The 18,810-nt window shown below is 38.5% G+C and overlaps 1 long non-coding RNA gene across 1 annotated transcript; it reads right to left on the bottom strand.

The window, feature by feature from the left end:
* Nucleotides 1-8,665: 8,665 nt before the first annotated feature.
* On the bottom strand, nt 8,666-15,716 carry LOC132133463 (uncharacterized). Its single transcript, XR_009429155.1, has 3 exons — nt 15,522-15,716; nt 14,146-14,271; nt 8,666-9,001 (listed from the first exon to the last, which is right to left on the bottom strand). It is a non-coding gene; the product is annotated as an uncharacterized LOC132133463 (long non-coding RNA).
* Nucleotides 15,717-18,810: the final 3,094 nt, after the last annotated feature.

Below are 18,810 nucleotides of genomic sequence, written 5' to 3'. Positions count from 1 at the left end.
TTTTAATTTCTGAATTGTACGATTCAACAGACGAAGATCTAAAATGGGACGCAGCCCTCCATCCTTTTTTGGAACAATGAAATAACGGCTGTAAAAACCCGATGCCCTGTCAGGAGGATATACCTGCTCTATAGCATTTTTCATTAAAAGAGATTTCACTTCTTGCTCCATGACCAGAGCCTGCTCGGGATGCACTACTGTGAGCAACACCCCATTGTAGCGAGTGGGACGAAAACCGAACTGGATTCTGTAACCCTTCTCTACTATCTGCAGGACCCATTGAGATATATTCGGCAGACTTTTCCATTCTGTCAGACATTCTACTAAGAGAACCAGCCTCTCGAGGCTGGCCTCTGGTGTAATTTGAACAGCTAGTGCGGGGACCTGAAGCCGAAGCGCAGGAACCACCCGAGCTAACTGCTCTTGAACCCCCCTCAGAGGGAGCGAGCCCAACGCAGCGTCTGAGAGACACAGCACCAGAGACCCGCTGGAGACCGCTGCGCCCCGAGGCACCAAGGGTGGCGGGGTTGGCAGGACGGCCCCGTGAGAGCACCGAGACCGGACGGGCACCGTATACTGAGGTGTACACCGCACCGTCTCGGTTGGGGCTGCCCTCACAGGTCTGACCCAGTTGGCGTCAGGACCTTTTCTTCTGAGCCGAAGCTTTCTTAGCGAGAAGAACGGTCCTCAGTTCCGGCTTCTGCTTAGATTGCTTTGGCTGTGAGTGCTGGCTCGGTCCCCGTGATTTTTGAGGAGGAGCGCGAGACGCAACACTCTCTTTTTGAAAAACACGATATGAGAAGCATGAAGGCTGGGGCTGCCTTGCACGCCCAGCAGCATCAGGATTAGATCGGTGAGGGAGAAAACTTTTTTTAACTTAGAATATGGCTTATTCCACGATCTAGACAGCTCACTGTGAAGATCAGGGAAAAAAGGGAGACCCCGTGATGTAGGAGATGTTTTAGAAGACAGAAAACGCTCGTCTAATTTGCTTTTAGGACGAGCGCTCTGTTTATCAGATGGCCAAGATATATGTAACTTATCTACAGCTCGTGTTAATACATCAACCAACTCCTCATATGCTGGGGAAAGAGATGGTGAATCCTCTCCCCCCCTGATTGTGTCACCTTCACTGCCCGTTACATCTAACTCCTCGGAGCTAGAGCAACGAAGCAATGAGCTCTCCCCCCGGGCGGAAGAAGCCGCGGGGCGGGCTTCCGACACCGGAGTTTGAGCTATGGATCTCCCAGGTAAGGGAGGAGAAAGAGCCCTCGGACCCGTCTCCAACCCCGCTGAGAGATCCATTTGCGAACCCCAGGAATGCATTCTCCGTTCTGCCTCGGCAGAAGCGGGTCCTGCACCCTGAGGAGCGCGAGGCTCGCCGCTCTTCTCATCAAAGAGTGACAAGCGAGTAATGCATGCTCCACTCCCAAACAAACTACACAAAGCTCGTGTGTATCGCCACCCGTTAAATAACGCGGGCAGGGAGAAGCACACGGTTTGAATAGTTGCTTCGCCATGATATATAAACTTTGAACAAGACAACAGTAAATATGACAGACAGGTTTGACACAGATCGCTTGCTTGCTGAGGCACAGAAAGCTAACACCGGTTGCTCCGGTTGGGGTTTTTATCAATTCCTGGTCGTGACGTCACTCCTGACACTCACTCTCGCCATTGGACTAGTTGACATGGATGCTTCAGACACACTCACGCAGAATGCGTTCCCAAAGCGTTATCGACGCATCGTCTCTCCCTCGATGGGGAACTGTACTTTTTTCCCTACTGATTTCTCAATACTATAAAACCACCTACCTGTTTTGCTATTTTCCCATCTTTGTTGCCATTCTTGTATTAATTTCCTATTAATCTCAGATTTTATTTCACTTCTACCCAAAGGGACTTTACCTTCCACCATGTTTTTCTTTAATGCCTCTTTTGCTAATTTATCAGCAATTTCATTCCCTATTATCCCAATATGTGCTGGCACCCAACAAAAATATACAGTTATACCTTCCATTTTCAATCTGTACAATAAAGTATAAATTTCCACTAACAAATCTTCTCTATCACTTTTTGTAGACTTTATACTTTTAAGAGCTGATCAAGAATCTGAGCAAATTAAAATCCTTTTTGGCCTAACCTGTTCAACCCATTGTAGTCCTACTATAATTGCAGTTAGCTCAGTAGAGTACACAGACAGTTTGTTACTTAGCCTCAAGCTTATTTCTGTCTTAAAATTTGGAATATACACTCCTATGCCCACTTTTTGCTCAATTGGATCCTTAGATCCATCTGTGTAAATCTGCACAAAAGAATTAAAGTTTTCTCACATGAAAACATTAACTCTATAACTATTACTGCATATTTCTTCTGCTTTTTCCCGAGCCTCAAATAATTTTCATTTCAACAACAGGTTCAGTAATATTCCACACTGCCACACCACTTAATGGCATGTTAGGACAATTTGCTTCATCTTCTATACCATAATCCTTGACCCACTGTCCATATTTCCAGCCAAAGCTATTTCCTCCATTCTTTTTGTATTCTCAACAGTCATTTAATATTACACCTGTACAATGATTCTTCTTACCACCTTTTAAGTAAGCCCAATACATCATTGCAAGCTTTTCTCTTCTCAGGTCTAACGGCATTTCCCCCATTTCAACCCTGACAGCATCTAGAGGAGTTGATCTTATAGCTCCACAGCAGATTCTAAGTGCTCTAGATTATATGTTCTCCAGTTTCTTTAACTGAGATTTAGCTGCATCACCATACACTGCACATCCGTAATCTATGCTAGAACGTACTAAGGCTTGATATATACAAAACATTGCACTTTTCCTTGCTCCCCATTCATATTTAGATATTGAGGTCATACAATTTATTACTCTTTTGCATTTATTTTCAATTTTCTTAATTTGTTGTTTCCAAGTCATCTTCTCATCAAAGATTAAACCAAGATACTTAAACTCTATCACTCTTTCTAACCGTTGATCATATAACTTCAATGTAATCTGTTCAATTTTCTTTTTCCTTGAGAAAACCATATATTGAGTTTTTGATACTGAAAACTTCATTCCCAATCTACTGACCATCTTTCAACTTCATTTATGGTTTCTCGTACTCCTTCAATTACATTTCCTATATTCCTACCTCTTTTCCATATAGCACCATCATCCGCATACAACGCCTTCCCAATGCTTGGTTTAACTTTTTCAAATATTTCATTGATCATTAAATTAAATAAAATTGGCCTAATCACGCTTCCTTGTGGGGTACCATTCAGGATACCATATGATGCTGATGTTTCTTCACCTATTCTTACCTGAAATGTACGTTCAAATAAAAAATCTAATATCCAGTTATACATTCTCCCTCCTACACCAATTCTATCTAACTTAATTAACAGTCCTTCCCTCCATAGAGTGTCATACGCTTTTTCAATATCAAAGAAAACTGCAACAAGAAACTCCTTCATTATTAGTGCCTTCCTAACCTCATTTCCAAACAATAAAAGAGCATCCATTGTTGTTCTTTTTTTCCTAAAACCACACTGAACTGGTGTTAATATTTTTTTCTTTTCCAGAAAATAATTTAACCTTCTTACTAACATTTTCTCCATTACTTTGCATAATGTAGATGTAAGAGTGATTGGCCTGTAGCTATTAGATTTTGTTGCATCCTTACCTGGTTTCACTACTGGTATTACTATTGCACTTTTCCAATCTTTGGGTAAATAACCTTCATTCCATATATGATTATATAAATCCAACATTGTTTTAATTGCTACCTCTGGTAAATTTTTTAACATACTATAAGTAATCATGTCTTTCCCTGGAGTTCTTTGAGTTGTTAATAGTTATTTTTAACTCAAAAGCATTAAAATCCTCATCCATACTATTTTCAGCTCCTTGTTTTTTCACACGAACATTCTCATATATTCTGCTTAATTCCTGTCTTCTATTTAAAAATTTGTCACTTAAATTTTCAATACTATGGACTTTAGAAAAAGTTTTAGCTAGGACTTCTGTCTTCTCTTTATTTGTTATGTCCACTTTCCCTTCCTCTTCACTTACAGGAATCTTCTTACAACTATTAACACCATTCATTTTCCTAATCATTCTCCTAACCACATTTATTCCAGTTTCTCTCCCAATTGTATTACAGAATTCCTGTCAAGCCTTTCTCTTTGCGCTTTTAATTACCTTCCTTGCAGTAGCCCTTTTTTCTGATATTCTATTACGGTATCTTGAGTTATTACTATTTAAAATCCGGAATGCCTTATTCCTCTCTCTCACTGCCTGCCTAAATCCCCATCTTGCAAATTGACCCATATTTTCATTTTGAACAGTACTCTGGATCTCACATATTACAGGCCAATGATCGCTGCCCAAGTTATCGTCAAGTACACTCCAAGTACACTTACCAGCTAAAGCTGCTGACATTATTGTTAGATCCAAACATGACATACCACCTTTAACTATATCCATTCTTGTTGGTTTCCCATCATTCAAGCACACAAGTGAGTTTTCTTCCATAAAATTCTTCTATGATTACCCCATTGTTATCTGTATTTTTACTACCCCAAAGACCATTATGTGCATTAAAATCCCCACATATGATAAATTTGCCCTGAATATTACCCATCATTTCTTTTAATATAGCATTACTTATTTCTTTACATGGATTGTAGAAATATGTAATTCTGATTCCTTCATGTTTTCCCAATACTTCTATGGTTACACATTCTAAACTTTTACTTGTGAATACTCTTTTATATGCTATGCTCTGTTTAATAAATGTTGCACATCCTCCACCTCTTCCATCTTCTCTGTCTCTCCTTTCAACTACATATCCATCAATCTTAATTCAATTCAATTCAATTCAAGTTTATTTGTATAGCGCTTTTTACAATACAAATCGTTACAAAGCAACTTTACAGAAAATTATGTTTCTAAAATATTTAGTAGTAGCTAGTAGTTTGTGCACGTTTGACAGGATTTTAGAAAAATAAAAATAATAATACAAGACGTAGTCAGCTAGATGATGAACTATCAATATTATTAATTAATAGTAATTATATGATGCAGTCACACATGTAGCAATATTTGTTAGTTCTGTTTGTTGATTCAAGGTTAGCGTCATCTGGGGTCCTCTGAGGGTCAGCATCATCTCTTCTCAGGTGTTCTGGATCCAGACTGGAGCTTGTGTAAATCCTAGTTACCACGGGATGTTAATCCCGTGGCAAAACATAGAAACAAAATAGAGACATCATTAGCATAGCTGCTGAAACTGAAGTAAAATTAGTTTAACCCAAGCTAAAGAATAAAAATGCAGATGCAACTACACTCACAATTTAAGAGATACATTATTCGAATGCTTGGCGAAAGAGATGCGTTTTTAATCTAGATTTAAACAGAGAGAGTGTGTCTGAACCCCGAACATTATCAGGAAGGCTATTCCAGAGTTTGGGAGCCAAATGTGAGAAAGCTCTACCTCCTTTAGTGGACTTTGCTATCGTAGGAACTACCAAAATCGTTTTGTGACCTTAGGGTGCGTGATGGGTTGTAGCGTGGTAGAAGGCTAGTTAGGTACGCAGGAGCTAAACCATTTAGGGCCTTATAGGTAAGTAATGATAATTTGTAACTGATACGGAACTTAATAGGTAGCCAGTGCAGAGACTGTAAAATTGGGGTAATATGATCATATTTTCTTGACCTGGTAAGGACTCTAGCTGCTGCATTTTGGACTACCTGTAGCTTGTTTATTGACGAAGCAGGACAACCACCTAGAAGTGCATTACAATAGTCCAGTCTAGAGGTCATGAATGCATGAACTAGCTTTTCTGCATCAGAAACAGATAACATGTTTCGTAGCTTGGCAATGTTTCTAAGATGGAAGAATGCAGTTTTTGTAACATTGGAAATATGATTTTCAAAAGACAAATTGCTGTCCAATATAACACCCAGATTTCTGACTGTAGAGGAAGTAACAGTACATCCGTCTAGTTGCAGATTGTAATCTACAAGATTCTGTGTGGTGTTTTTTGGTCCAATAATTAATATCTCTGTCTTATCCGAATTTAATTGGAGAAAATTATTTGTCATCCAATCTTTTACATTTTTAACACACTCTGTTAGCTTAGATAATTGGGAAGTTTCATCTGGTCTCGTTGAGATATATAGCTGAGTATCATCAGCATAACAGTGGAAGCTAATTCCGTATTTTCTAATAATATTACCAAGGGGCAACATGTATATTGAAAATAGAAGGGGACCTAGGACGGATCCTTGTGGCACTCCATATTTTACTGATGATAAATGAGATGACACCCCATTTAAGTAAACAAAATGGTAGCGATCGGACAGGTAGGATCTAAACCATCTTAGAGCCTGCCCTTGAATACCTGTATAGTTTTGTAATCGATCTATGAGTATGTCATGATCTATGGTGTCGAACGCAGCACTAAGATCAAGTAAAACTAGAAATGAGATGCAGCCTTGATCTGACGCAAGAAGCAGGTCATTTGTAATTTTAACAAGTGCAGTTTCTGTGCTATGGTGGGGCCTGAAACCTGACTGAAATTCTTCATACAGATCATTTTTATGCAGGAAGGTGCTCAATTGAGCAGACACAACTTTTTCTAATATTTTAGACATAAACGGAAGATTTGAGATAGGCCTATAATTTGCCAGTACACTAGGATCTAGTTTTGGTTTCTTAATAAGAGGCTTGATAACCGCCAGCTTGAATGGTTTTGGGACGTGACCTAAAGATAACGACGAGTTAATGATATTGAGAAGAAATATAATGATATTTAAAATCCAAGGAGCTATTTAACCATGTCTCCTGAATACACATGATGTCTGGCAATTTTCCCATTTCTACAATATGTTTTTCAAAACCTTGCCCATTTGATATTAAGCTCCTGGCGCTCCAATGTAGTAATGGGAAAGACATTATATACCTAAGTATTATTCTGAGTCATATCCAAAGCAACATTTCCTTCCTTAGCTTTCAAAATCTCATGGACCTCCTCTGCTTTAACACCTGCTAACTTCAGAAATTTATTAGCACACCCAACAATAATCTTTATCTTATCTGACTTCCTTTCCACTTGCGAGGTACCATTAACCACCGCACAAATAAAAGCCACAAAATCAATTTTGTTCATCACAACATGTTGATCTGGTTTATTTCTCACATCATTTACATCTTTCTGAAGAAAGGATTCTGCCATAGTTCCTTGCACATTAGTCCTTTTTGTTTCTACTGCACCCTTCACCTTACGAGTTGCTTCTGCATATGTTAAATGTTGTACTGTTTTTATTTTTTGTACTTCACAGGCTTCTTGTTGTACTGGGCATCCTGCATATGCTGCACTGTGTCTTCCTCCGCAATTACAACATTTTATCTCTGCACCCTCCTCACACTTTCCATAATCATGTTCTCCCCCACATTTTGCACAACGCATTTTCCCTTTACAGACACTAGCAGTATGTACCATGCGTTGACATTTGAAGCACCTTAAAGGCGGAGGTACATACTCTCTCACTGAGAAGCTTACAAATCCTAGTTTTACTTTTATCGGCAGATTATTCCCTTCAAACTGTATCATCACGCTCATGCTTTCACATTTTTTTATTGTCTTTCCACATCTGTAGCCTTCTAGCAGAAATGACTGTGCCTTCACTCAGACTGCCTTTGATATCATCCATACTCACATTAAGAGGTACTCCCGAAATAACACCTTGAACTTTATTGCCTATTTCTGTGCACGTTATCCGTGCCCCTGCTAGCATTTTCATTGTCATTATTTTTTTCTTCTGCTTCTGATCCATGCATTTAATCATTATTCTTCCATTGCTAAGACAAGATACAGCTTTCACTACTCCTATCTCTTTTTGAACCAGAAAGACACAGCTTACATTTGACTAAAAGGTTTTTGTCTTTATGCTTAACTAAAGTGAAATAATGAGCATATTTCCACTTTGAGAAACTGGTGTTGCTCTCGCCTTGACTCGCCATGACTGCCGCACATACTTCAATAAACGGAAACACGGCCACAGTGCGTCTTCATGTTTACAGTGGTTGGCATCCACCAATCCTACAATGCGTCGCTGCTGCAAACAGGTTAGGCTGCACTTCAGTCAAAATTAATTAATTTTTAAAAAGTAACAGACAATGCACCATATGGTAACGGTAATGGAGTTAATTTATTTTAAAAGTAACGCGTTACAGTATTGGTTACTGTCAAAAGTAACTGCGTTACAGTAACGCGTTACTAATAACGCATTACTGCCCAACACTGTTAATAACTCACCGTCATGTCGTTCTAAACCTGTGAGACCTCAGTTTATCTTTGGAACACAGTTTAAGATATTTTAGATTTAGTCCGAGAGCTCTCAGTCCCTCCACTGAAACTGTGTGTACAGTATACTGTCCATTGTACAGAAAGGTCAGAAAAAAATCATCAAAGTAGTCCATGTGACATGAGAGGGTCGGTTAGTCGGAAAATACATTTTGGTCCAAAAATAAGCCGAAACTTGTACCAACCCGGAAATAAGATTTTCGGCAGAGAAATTCTCAGTCATTCTTCTAAATTAATTTTTTAAACTTTGGCCATGTTTAGCATGATAATCCATCTCTTTAACACTGTGAACAACTCTGAATACACGAAACACCATTGTACTCCCACTTTAAAAACAAGACAAAATCAATACCGGTGGCTCCTGGTGATACACTGAGGTCTAACGAAGCGAAATGTTCAGTCTGTACAGGAAAATGAACACTACTTACAACAGTATAACATTTAATCCAAAGCCTGGGCAACCAGCTGTTAGTGCGTTCACAACTGTCTATAGAACGTAACTTCTCTGTCGCATGACAACGGATGCACGGGTGAGACACTGGAGCTGATGACACTGTTTGCCGGCGCAACATCATCATGTCTATCAGCCAGCAACGATGGATGATGGCATCGTCTATTGGCCCAACCCTTACCAGGAAGATATATTAAACAACTGTACACAATTTTGAATAAAGTTTTAATATTTTATTAACTAAACAAATGCACAGCTTCCACCAAGAAAAAAATAGTTCAAGCAAGAGTAGCGCCAACTGCTGTTACCTGGATGAGCCTGTGTTATTAGATTTTACAGGTTGTTATCCAGGGATATAACATACATCGGAATGTCACGACTGACTGAAGTAATTAGCTAATGATGAACTAATCATTTACAAAACATGAATATGCATTCATAGATTATTAATAAGTGATGTTAATATTTTTATCTATGTTCTGTAGATTAAGTTATAAATCATTTACAAAGCTTTCTGCACCCCCTAATCTAAAGTGTAAACTACTCATCAGTTGTAAATGTAAACTTTCCGGTTACAGGTTGGCTGTTTGTGTGTGTGTGTATATGTATATGTACTATATGTACTATAATATATATATACAGGTCCTTCTCAAAAAATTTGCATATTGTGATAAAGTTCATTAATAAAGTTCATTTTCCATAATGTAATGATAAAAATTAAACTTTCATATATTTTAGATTCATTGCACACCAACTAAAATATTTCAGGTATTTTATTGTTTTAATACTGATGATTTTGGCATACAGCTCATGAAAACCCAAAATTCATATCTCAAAAAATTAGCATATCATGAAAAGGTTCTCTAAACGAGCTATTAACCTAATCATCTGAATCAACTAATTAACTCTAAACACCTGCAAAAGATTCCTGAGGCTTTTAAAAACTCCCAGCCTGGTTCATTACTCAAAACCGCAATCATGGGTAAGACTGCCGACCTGACTGCTGTCCAGAAGGCCATCATTGACACCCTCAAGCGAGAGGGTAAGACACAGAAAGAAATTTCTGAATGAACAGGCTGTTCCCAGAGTGCTGTATCAAGGCACCTCAGTGGGAAGTCTGTGGGAAGGAAAAAGTGTGGCAAAAAACGCTGCACAACGAGAAGAGGTGACCGGACCCTGAGGAAGATTGTGGAGAAGGACCAATTCCAGATCTTGGGGGACCTGCGGAAGCAGTGGACTGAGTCTGGAGTAGAAACATCCAGAGCCACCATGCACAGGCGTGTGCAGGAAATGGGCTACAGAGAAGCAGCACTAGACTGTTGCTCAGTGGTCCACAGGTCTTTTTTCAGAAGAAAACAAATTTTGCATGTCATTCGGAAATCAAGGTGCCAGAGTCTGGAGGAAGACTGGGAAGAAGGAAATGCCAAAATGCCTGAAGTCCAGTGTCAAGTACCCACAGTCAGTGATGGTTTGGGGTGCCATGTCAGCTGCTGGTGTTGGTCCACTGTGTTTTATCAAGGGCAGGGTCAATGCAGCTAGTTATCAGGACATTTTGGAGCACTTCATGCTTCCATCTGCTGAAAAGCTTTATGGAGATGAAGATTTCGTTTTCATTCACTGGTAAATGGTTTACTGACCATGGTATTACTGTGCTCAATTGGCCTGCCAACTCTCCTGACCTGAACCCCATAGAGAATCTGTGGGATATTGTGAAGAGAAAGGGACACCAGATTGCCTGTTTATTTTGGACACTCTTCCCCTTTGGCCACCTTTATCCCCTGTTTTATTTGATTTTCTGTTAATAAAAGCCTCTCCAAGGCCTGACGCCACGCCCACTGTGTCTGTCTTGTGCTCCTCCCACCACTATATATATATATATATATATATATATATATATATATATATATATATATATATATATATATATATATATATATATATATATATATATATATATATATACACGTACACACACACACACACAACTGGAATCCACAAAGTTTGTCAATGTCAATGTCACCTTTATTTATATAGCGCTTTAAACAAAATACATTGCGTCAAAGCAACTGAACAACATTCATTAGCAAAACAGTGTCAATAATGCAAAAATGATAGTTAAAGGCAGTTCATCATTGGATTCAGTGATGTCATCTCTGTTCAGTTAAATAGTGTCTGTGCATTTATTTGCAATCAAGTCAACGATATCGCTGTAGATGAAGTGTCCCCAACTAAGCAAGCCAGAGGCGACAGCGGCAAGGAACCGAAACTCCATCGGTGACAAAATGGAGAAAAAAACCGTGGGAGAAACCAGGCTCAGTTGGGGGCCAGTTCTCCTCTGACCAGACGAAACCAGTAGTTCAATTCCAGGCTGCAGCAAAGTCAGATTGTGCAGAAGAATCATCTGTTTCCTGTGGTCTTGTCCTGGTGCTCCTCTGAGACAAGGTCTTTACAGGGGATCTGTATCTGGGGCTCTAGTTGTCCTGGTCTCCGCTGTCTTTCAGGGATGTAGAGGTCCTTTCTAGGTGCTGATCCACCATCTGGTCTGGATACGTACTGGATCCGGGTGACTGCAGTGACCCTCTGATCTGGACACAGACTGGATCTGGTGGCCACGGTGACCTCGGAACAAGAGAGAAACAGACAAATATTAGCGTAGATGCCATTCTTCTAATGATGTAGCAAGTACATAGGGTGTTATGGGAAGTGTTTCCGGTTCCGGTTTACCTAATTAATGCAGCCTAAAAATCCTTTAACGGATTTGGATAATAAAAGCATATTAGTATGTTATGTGTATGCCAGGTTAAAGAGATGGGTCTTTAATCTAGATTTAAACTGCAAGAGTGTGTCTGCCTCCCGAACAATGTTAGGTAGGTTATTCCAGAGTTTGGGCGCCAAATAGGAAAAGGATCTGCCGCCTGCAGTTGATTTTGATATTCTAGGTATTATCAAATTGCCTGAGTTTTGAGAACGTAGCGGACGTAGAAGATTATAATGTAAAAGGAGCTCATTCAAATACTGAGGTGCTAAACCATTCAGGGCTTTATAAGTAATAAGCAATATTTTAAAATCTATGCGATGCTTGATAGGGAGCCAGTGCAGTGTTGACAGGACTGGGCTAATATGGTCATACTTCCTGGTTCTAGTAAGAACTCTTGCTGCTGCATTTTGGACTAGCTGTAGTTTGTTTACTAAGCGTGCAGAACAACCACCCAATAAAGCATTACAATAATCTAACCTTGAGGTCATAAATGCATGGATTAACATTTCTGCATTTGACATTGAGAGCATAGGCCGTAATTTAGATATATTTTTGAGATGGAAAAATGCAGTTTTACAAATGCTAGAAACGTGGCTTTCTAAGGAAAGATTGCGATCAAATAGCACACCTAGCACACCTTGTTACCAAAAAGTCACCCACACCTTGGATAACCTGAGGGAGAGTAAATTAACAGCAAATTTTTAATTTTGGGGTGAACTATCCCTTTTACCCATACTAATCAAGCCTACAGCTTAGGGCTGGACGATTAATCGAAAAGTAATCGAAACCGAAATTCAGAACCTCTAACCGACGTAATTTTCCCATGCCGGTTATTTCGGTTTTTTAATCCTGTTAATACTTCCCCCTTAAAAGCATACTAGCGCGTGTGTAGCCACATGACTCTGCCCCGTCCAGTCAGTGACATAAAAGCAAAACACGGAGGTGAACGCCTTTCAACACATACTGATGGCCTTGCGTCTTCACTAAAATGGTTTGGACAATCAAGTGATTAGATGATCGGATGTGTATTATTATATCGAGCTACCATGGTCGCGCTAGGGCTGTCAAAAAATAAATTAAGAATATTTCTAGAATAAAAAAAATCCACATTCGAATGCAAAAATGTTGCATTCGAATTGTAGGTGTCCGTTAAGGAGGCAGCTTTAAGGTCCGCCTCTGGTATACTTCACATTTCGTGTTCTGTTCAATCTTAAACAGTCTCATCCGCACAGCTTTCAGAAGGCTGACGGGCTCGATGAGCAGTAACGTTACCACTTCTGTCATCATTCACCTCGTGCATGCGCTGTTGACAGCCGCACACCCCGTCCGCATGCAGGCACTTTTTGAGACCGTGTGGACGGATGCGCGGCTGTCCGCGAGCCCTCTTAATGACGAAAATTACATAATGCGGATGGTGCGCGGATGCGGATGGCCAAATTATACTTTGGCCTTTATCAGTGGCGCATGAGATGCGATGACAATATAAAAGTGTCATTGCATTATAATTTTTTTAACACATAGTTGAAGCAACTTAATGCAGCGCTTCTGCGATGTTCATTCAAAATATAACGGAAAAAGAGAATGTGGAGAAGATCTTATTCACGTCAAAACGGAAACCAAGCCATTCACACAGAACGCATATTTCACGCATTTTCTAGAGAGGGACGTCTTCTTTTAACCTTGGACTCGCCGTGTAAAATTAAGGGATATATCAGAAGAGAAGCCAAAAGCTTGTCTTCACTCTAACTAAAATTATTCATTTTAAATTCCAATATAATTTGAATTTGGATAATATTTAATTGCAAATTCGAATTTAGTTTTCAAGCCATTTTGACAGCCCTAGTTCACACAGCTGCATTGTGGCACAAACACTCATATAAACAGTAACGTTAGCTGTGAAGATCGCGGGCACAGAGGAACGCAGAAACTAGTTGTCAGCACTGTCCTGTGATTTATCATTAAAGTAGCTTAGAATCTCAAAACTCATAGCATATTTTTCTACTTTTGAAGGAACTATGCTATTTACAACCCACAGCTTCACAATAATATAGAGACAGAATGACTAATTCACACACGCAATCACTCGTACTGGTACTGTGCTAATTTATCTTTATCTGATCTTTATTTATCTCTTACACCGAGCAATAATCTGTAAGAAATGTTACGAACATAGATAAAATAACTGCTGATAGTGAGCTATGATGTCAGATTGCTCTTTCAATAGGAAAAAATGTCTCACCTTTAATAGTCAATCATATTTACAGTACAAACCTTGTCAGTGAACTATGAGGGCAAAAAAAAAAAAAAAAAAAAAAAAATTCGTTCATTAATCGTAATAGAGGTAAAATGTTCAATTAATCGAGGTTTTGATTTTAGGCCATAATCGTCCAGCCCTACTACAGCTGAAGTTGTTGATCAGCCGTCATTTTTGAGAGACTGTGTGTGTCATAATATGTGCACTACACATACGGCTCCGTTAGCTGTAACAGAGATGTCTAAGATGTGTACAGGTATCTTACAGTTGTTTACTGAAGGCCCTGACTGAAACCCCACAGTACTCACGGTCTGACAGTAGGTTCACTCCAACTCTGCTCATCATCACTGAAGAGTCTAGGAACAAAACAAGCAACCTGTCACAGAGCCAACAATATTTACTCTGCAGTTCCAGGTTTATCAGAAGGAAACCAGCTAGAACAGAGGTAAAATACAGATAAAAGACAGAATAATATATAACAATTATAATAACATATGTAATATACAAATTCTACTACTAATAATTAGTGCTGTCAATCGATTAAAAACTTTAACTAGATTAATCACACATTTTTTCTGTGATTAATCGCAATTAATCGCAATACAAAAAGAAATGTTTTTGTACGTTTTTAATATATTTTTTAATGTAATAATTTCACAGTTAAATTTAAATACTTGTTTAAATGACATATTTTTATGAATGAAGGCCAGTATAACTGATATTAATACAGCTACTGATTATTTTTTTTATTTTTTTTTTACATTTATTATTAGGCTTCAAAAATATAACAGTTTTTAATTTAAGTAAACTTAAAACAATGCTAACATAAACCCATAATAAATGTCATGTTTACTCCTGCCCTTCCTGTCTTAACAGTTAGGAAATATACAGAAATTTAATAAAGTTATCAAAGTTATATGCAGTCTGCACTGCATAAACTATAAATTAAATAGTTAATCCTTATTAAAGCTACAAAAGTTATTTAGTCAAGAGCAGCGAGTCATTTTCTCTGTTCCCTTTGTTCTTTAACTTTACTGACAGGAAGCTTTATTGGCTGCTGTCCCTTTAAGAGCAGACAGACACGCGGATCTCACCGTTTATATACTGTCTATGGATCTCGCCTCATTCTCTCACAACTCTTTTTGTTCATTTTAGACTTTATATAAATCATTTAAGATTGCTCTTATGAGGATAATCGACAAAACTGGCACTTTGGGATGTTTATTGTTAGTTCAAGCGCTAACCATCTCTAACCATTAGGCCACGACTTCCCATGACTTCCCGTGTGTGTGTGTGTGTGTGTGTGTGTGTGTGTGTCACATAAGGGCATTCATAGACAGCGCATTCTCTTTTGTCTTGCCGCGCTTGAAATGTTTAAAAGCATTTAAATGAATAAGAGCGCGATCATATAATGTAAAGCTAGCCAACGGATGGCAGAAAATACGGATGCTGCATTAATTGCGTTAAATATTTTGACACGTTAAACCAGACAAAAATTAATTGCATGCGTTAACGCGTTAACGTTGACAGCACTACTAATAATATAATCTTAAGAAAACCAAAACTATATTTTTTGTTTTTGGTTGAGTGTGACTTAAGTTTTGATGTCAGGGACTTCTTAAAATTGTTGAAATATATTCTGAAAAAGGCATATTAATGTAGTTCATGAGCTTCTTCAGTTCACCTGAATTTCTAAGTCAGTATCTCCCTTCGGAAATGTTGAAATCTTGGAGCTTCAATTCTGTTCTGTAGAGTTTCTTTCTGTCCTCCTGAAATCACAGAACAATTTGTATTAATATCTGTTTATCACGAAAGACCAAAACACGTTTGAACTTGTTTTCAGCAGATTACACTCCCCATGTAAGTGACGTCATCGATTCAGTAAATAAGCCTCCATATGCTGATTCCAACTTTAACTTACCTGATAATGAGCTAATTCGCCTTAAGGAGGTTAATCAATATACTGTATAATTCAAGAGACTTTTAAGGTTCTTCATTTTTTACAATTGTTTTAAAATTGATATACATCAATTTTACAAAATTGATATTTCATTTATATTTTTTGTAAATTCATACCTGTTAACCTGCACCAGAACGTCCTCGTCCTCAAAGCCTCTCCCACACGCACATGCCAGTGATTATGAATAGATTAAATGAAACAGGACAAATTTAATCTTGACAAACTATGTATTATTATAAAGATCTCAGCCTCAAGCATCGACGACAGATCGCTGTTTTTCAATGGAAAGCTTATAAAGACTGTATTTGCTACATTTGTGTAAGCAGTACACATAAAAAAACGCTGAAATGAAATGAAAACGCTGTACATACCAGATCCGTCGTAATAAGGAGTCATAAACACATCCACAGCTGTAAATCCCGGTTTAGTTAGAAGGGTAAGGGTCCACTGAACGACATCTCATGAAGCACGTTTAGTCCAACGAAGCAATAACGTTGTAATATGGATCATAATTCCTTTGTTTACATTTCATTTCTTCAGGGACAGAATTGTTTGCGTCCGTTATGGAATAACTCACGGTCGAAAACTTGGTAGTAAAAACACGGCACGGTTTTGCAGCGTACAGTGTCACAAACAGAATGAGGCGATCCACCGGAAAAAAGAATGAATGAAAAATAGGCGGAAAATAGTTTATTTGAATTTGGTGCTCTCTCCTGAGAGCTGGTGACGCGCTCTGACGCACCTGTCAGCTGATGGAGGCGGAACTTACAGCGATCGCAAATTCCTGTCTTTCTTTTTATTTTAGCGAGTTTTTATATATGTGAGAGTGTGTTTTATGTTGAATGTGAATGTATGTGCATGATTACCATCTGTTTTAGTGCAAATCAGCCCAAATCAGCTCGCTATTACTGAATGGTCACGGCTATCAAAGTGAACGCGTCTATATGAATAGGGAGAGTGGATTATTTACTTCGGCACATTTGTGTTATTACCATCTGCATCCATCAGCACATCAGCACTTATTTGTATCGTAATTCATTGTAAAATATGCATCTCTAGCAATCTCAGGATGTTCTATATTGGCAAACAATGTTAAATCTTTTTTTATTTTTCTTATTATTCTTATTTTTCTTACTCAAATTATTCTTATTGTATTTTTCTAGTCCTCAAATAAATCATTTATATGATGTCTAAGTTTATGTCTAGTGTTTTATAATTGAAAAAAACTATGCAATGGTATGTTTACTGACTAAATAGTTTGTAGAAGCCTTCAATACTATTGGGAAATATATTTTCTTATATTTGGGGGGGTGGGGGGCGTAGACATAGTCTCAGAAAAATGTTTGCAGGAGTCTCATTTTTCATGATATTTTATTCAGATTTGAAATAGAAACTCATGAGACATGTGGCTTTCAACCCATTACTTTTCTAGATTGCTCCAGGACTTATTTCATGTATTTTTATATCAAATAAAAAAATATTTAAGAGTGGTAAAAAAAATTCAAGGCACTTCAGTGTCTATAACTTTTAATATTTTTGAGCATTATCAAATCTGGTTGATAAAAAGTGAAGCCCAAAGGGTCTTCTTTCTAAAGACACCACAATTATGTTTGTAACACACTGAAGTAGGAAACTATTACAATTATAAGTTAGTTAGAGCACTTTCAGCTGTGAGTCCCATAATGGGGGGTGCTGACTAACAGGTTAAATGTAAAATTCTGAATCAAAGCACACTTAGTAATTAACCTCTGCTGCATTTTGAATAAAAAAAAAATCACATTTAAAAACAAATACTACTGAGATTAATATATTCATGCTATATACAAAGTAAAGTGACCGCAAACTAAACCAACAGGGTACTAGAACTGCGGTCCTAGATCTGCTACTGGCAACTAAATAAATGTTTTGGGCCCGGTTCCCCAAAACATTCTTATCGCTAAGTAGTTCTTAACCTATTCCTTAACCTCTCTCTTAACCTTATGGCACGGTTCCCGACACGTTCGTACGCTAAGTATATCTTCTGTAAGTCACACTTTCGTAAGGTTGGTCTGGACCATTCGTAGCTCTCTCTCTGACGCTACTGTACAGCAGTCTTTAGCAACCAGCGCAGCGAAGTACAAGTCAAACTATGGTATGTTGACAATTTTGTGGCTCAACAATGATGTTCTGTTATTTTTTAAGACTCATAATAAATTATGTTCGCAATGGATACAGGCCTATTTATAAAGTTGACTTTATGTGGTTACAGAACTAATAAGGTGGTAATTAGCCTAGGCTTTTTCGTAATGTAATTAAAGCGAATTGGCAATAATTTTTTTGATAATTAAAATCTGGCAAACAATTTGGCTCTAAATGGCTAAGATTTTTTAAATGGGTAAGCATGGTGGTGTCCAGTAAGCGACCAACTATAGCAGCGATCCAACATGTCCTTGTATTGAATCAAAGACGGAGCCGGACTCGGAGCCGTTTAGTCCATGTCAGTTTTTTATTCGGCAAAACTTAAGCCCTTTTGACATTTTGCCTGACGTGGCTATATTAAAAATAAATTCGCCTCCCAAGACAACTCATTGTGGAGCATCTGGACCTTCCCAGACCTGCGGTGGCCAGGCTAACGCGGCGGAATTCTACTTTAAGCCCTGAAGCCCAGGGCTACGTTTTTTTTTAATTATTATTATTTATTTATTTATTTTGCTACAGAGAGATTCATCGAGGTCGTGGGAGAGGGCTACGGCCTAATCAAGACCTCGGTGTGTAGGTGTGTCCACACAGTCACCAATGCCCTTCTGCGCCATGCCGGGGATTACATCCTGGTGGATGGCACACTCATCCCTATCGCCAATCCATCAGTGATTGATCGGGAGGAAATATCGCGAAAGGGATACGCGACCATAAACATGCAGGTTATAGTGGACCATAGGAGTGTGATCTTCGACTTGGTGGCAAGGTCCAGCAAAACTTCAAATTCCCTGACGAGAAGCTTGGTGCCCTTGTTTACGTTGCTATCTATTGTATC

Source organism: Carassius carassius, chromosome 50 (genome assembly GCF_963082965.1).
Source record: "Carassius carassius chromosome 50, fCarCar2.1, whole genome shotgun sequence".
In the NCBI taxonomy this organism is placed as follows: Eukaryota; Metazoa; Chordata; class Actinopteri; order Cypriniformes; family Cyprinidae; genus Carassius; species Carassius carassius.
This window is presented reverse-complemented; position numbering and strand designations above follow the sequence as displayed.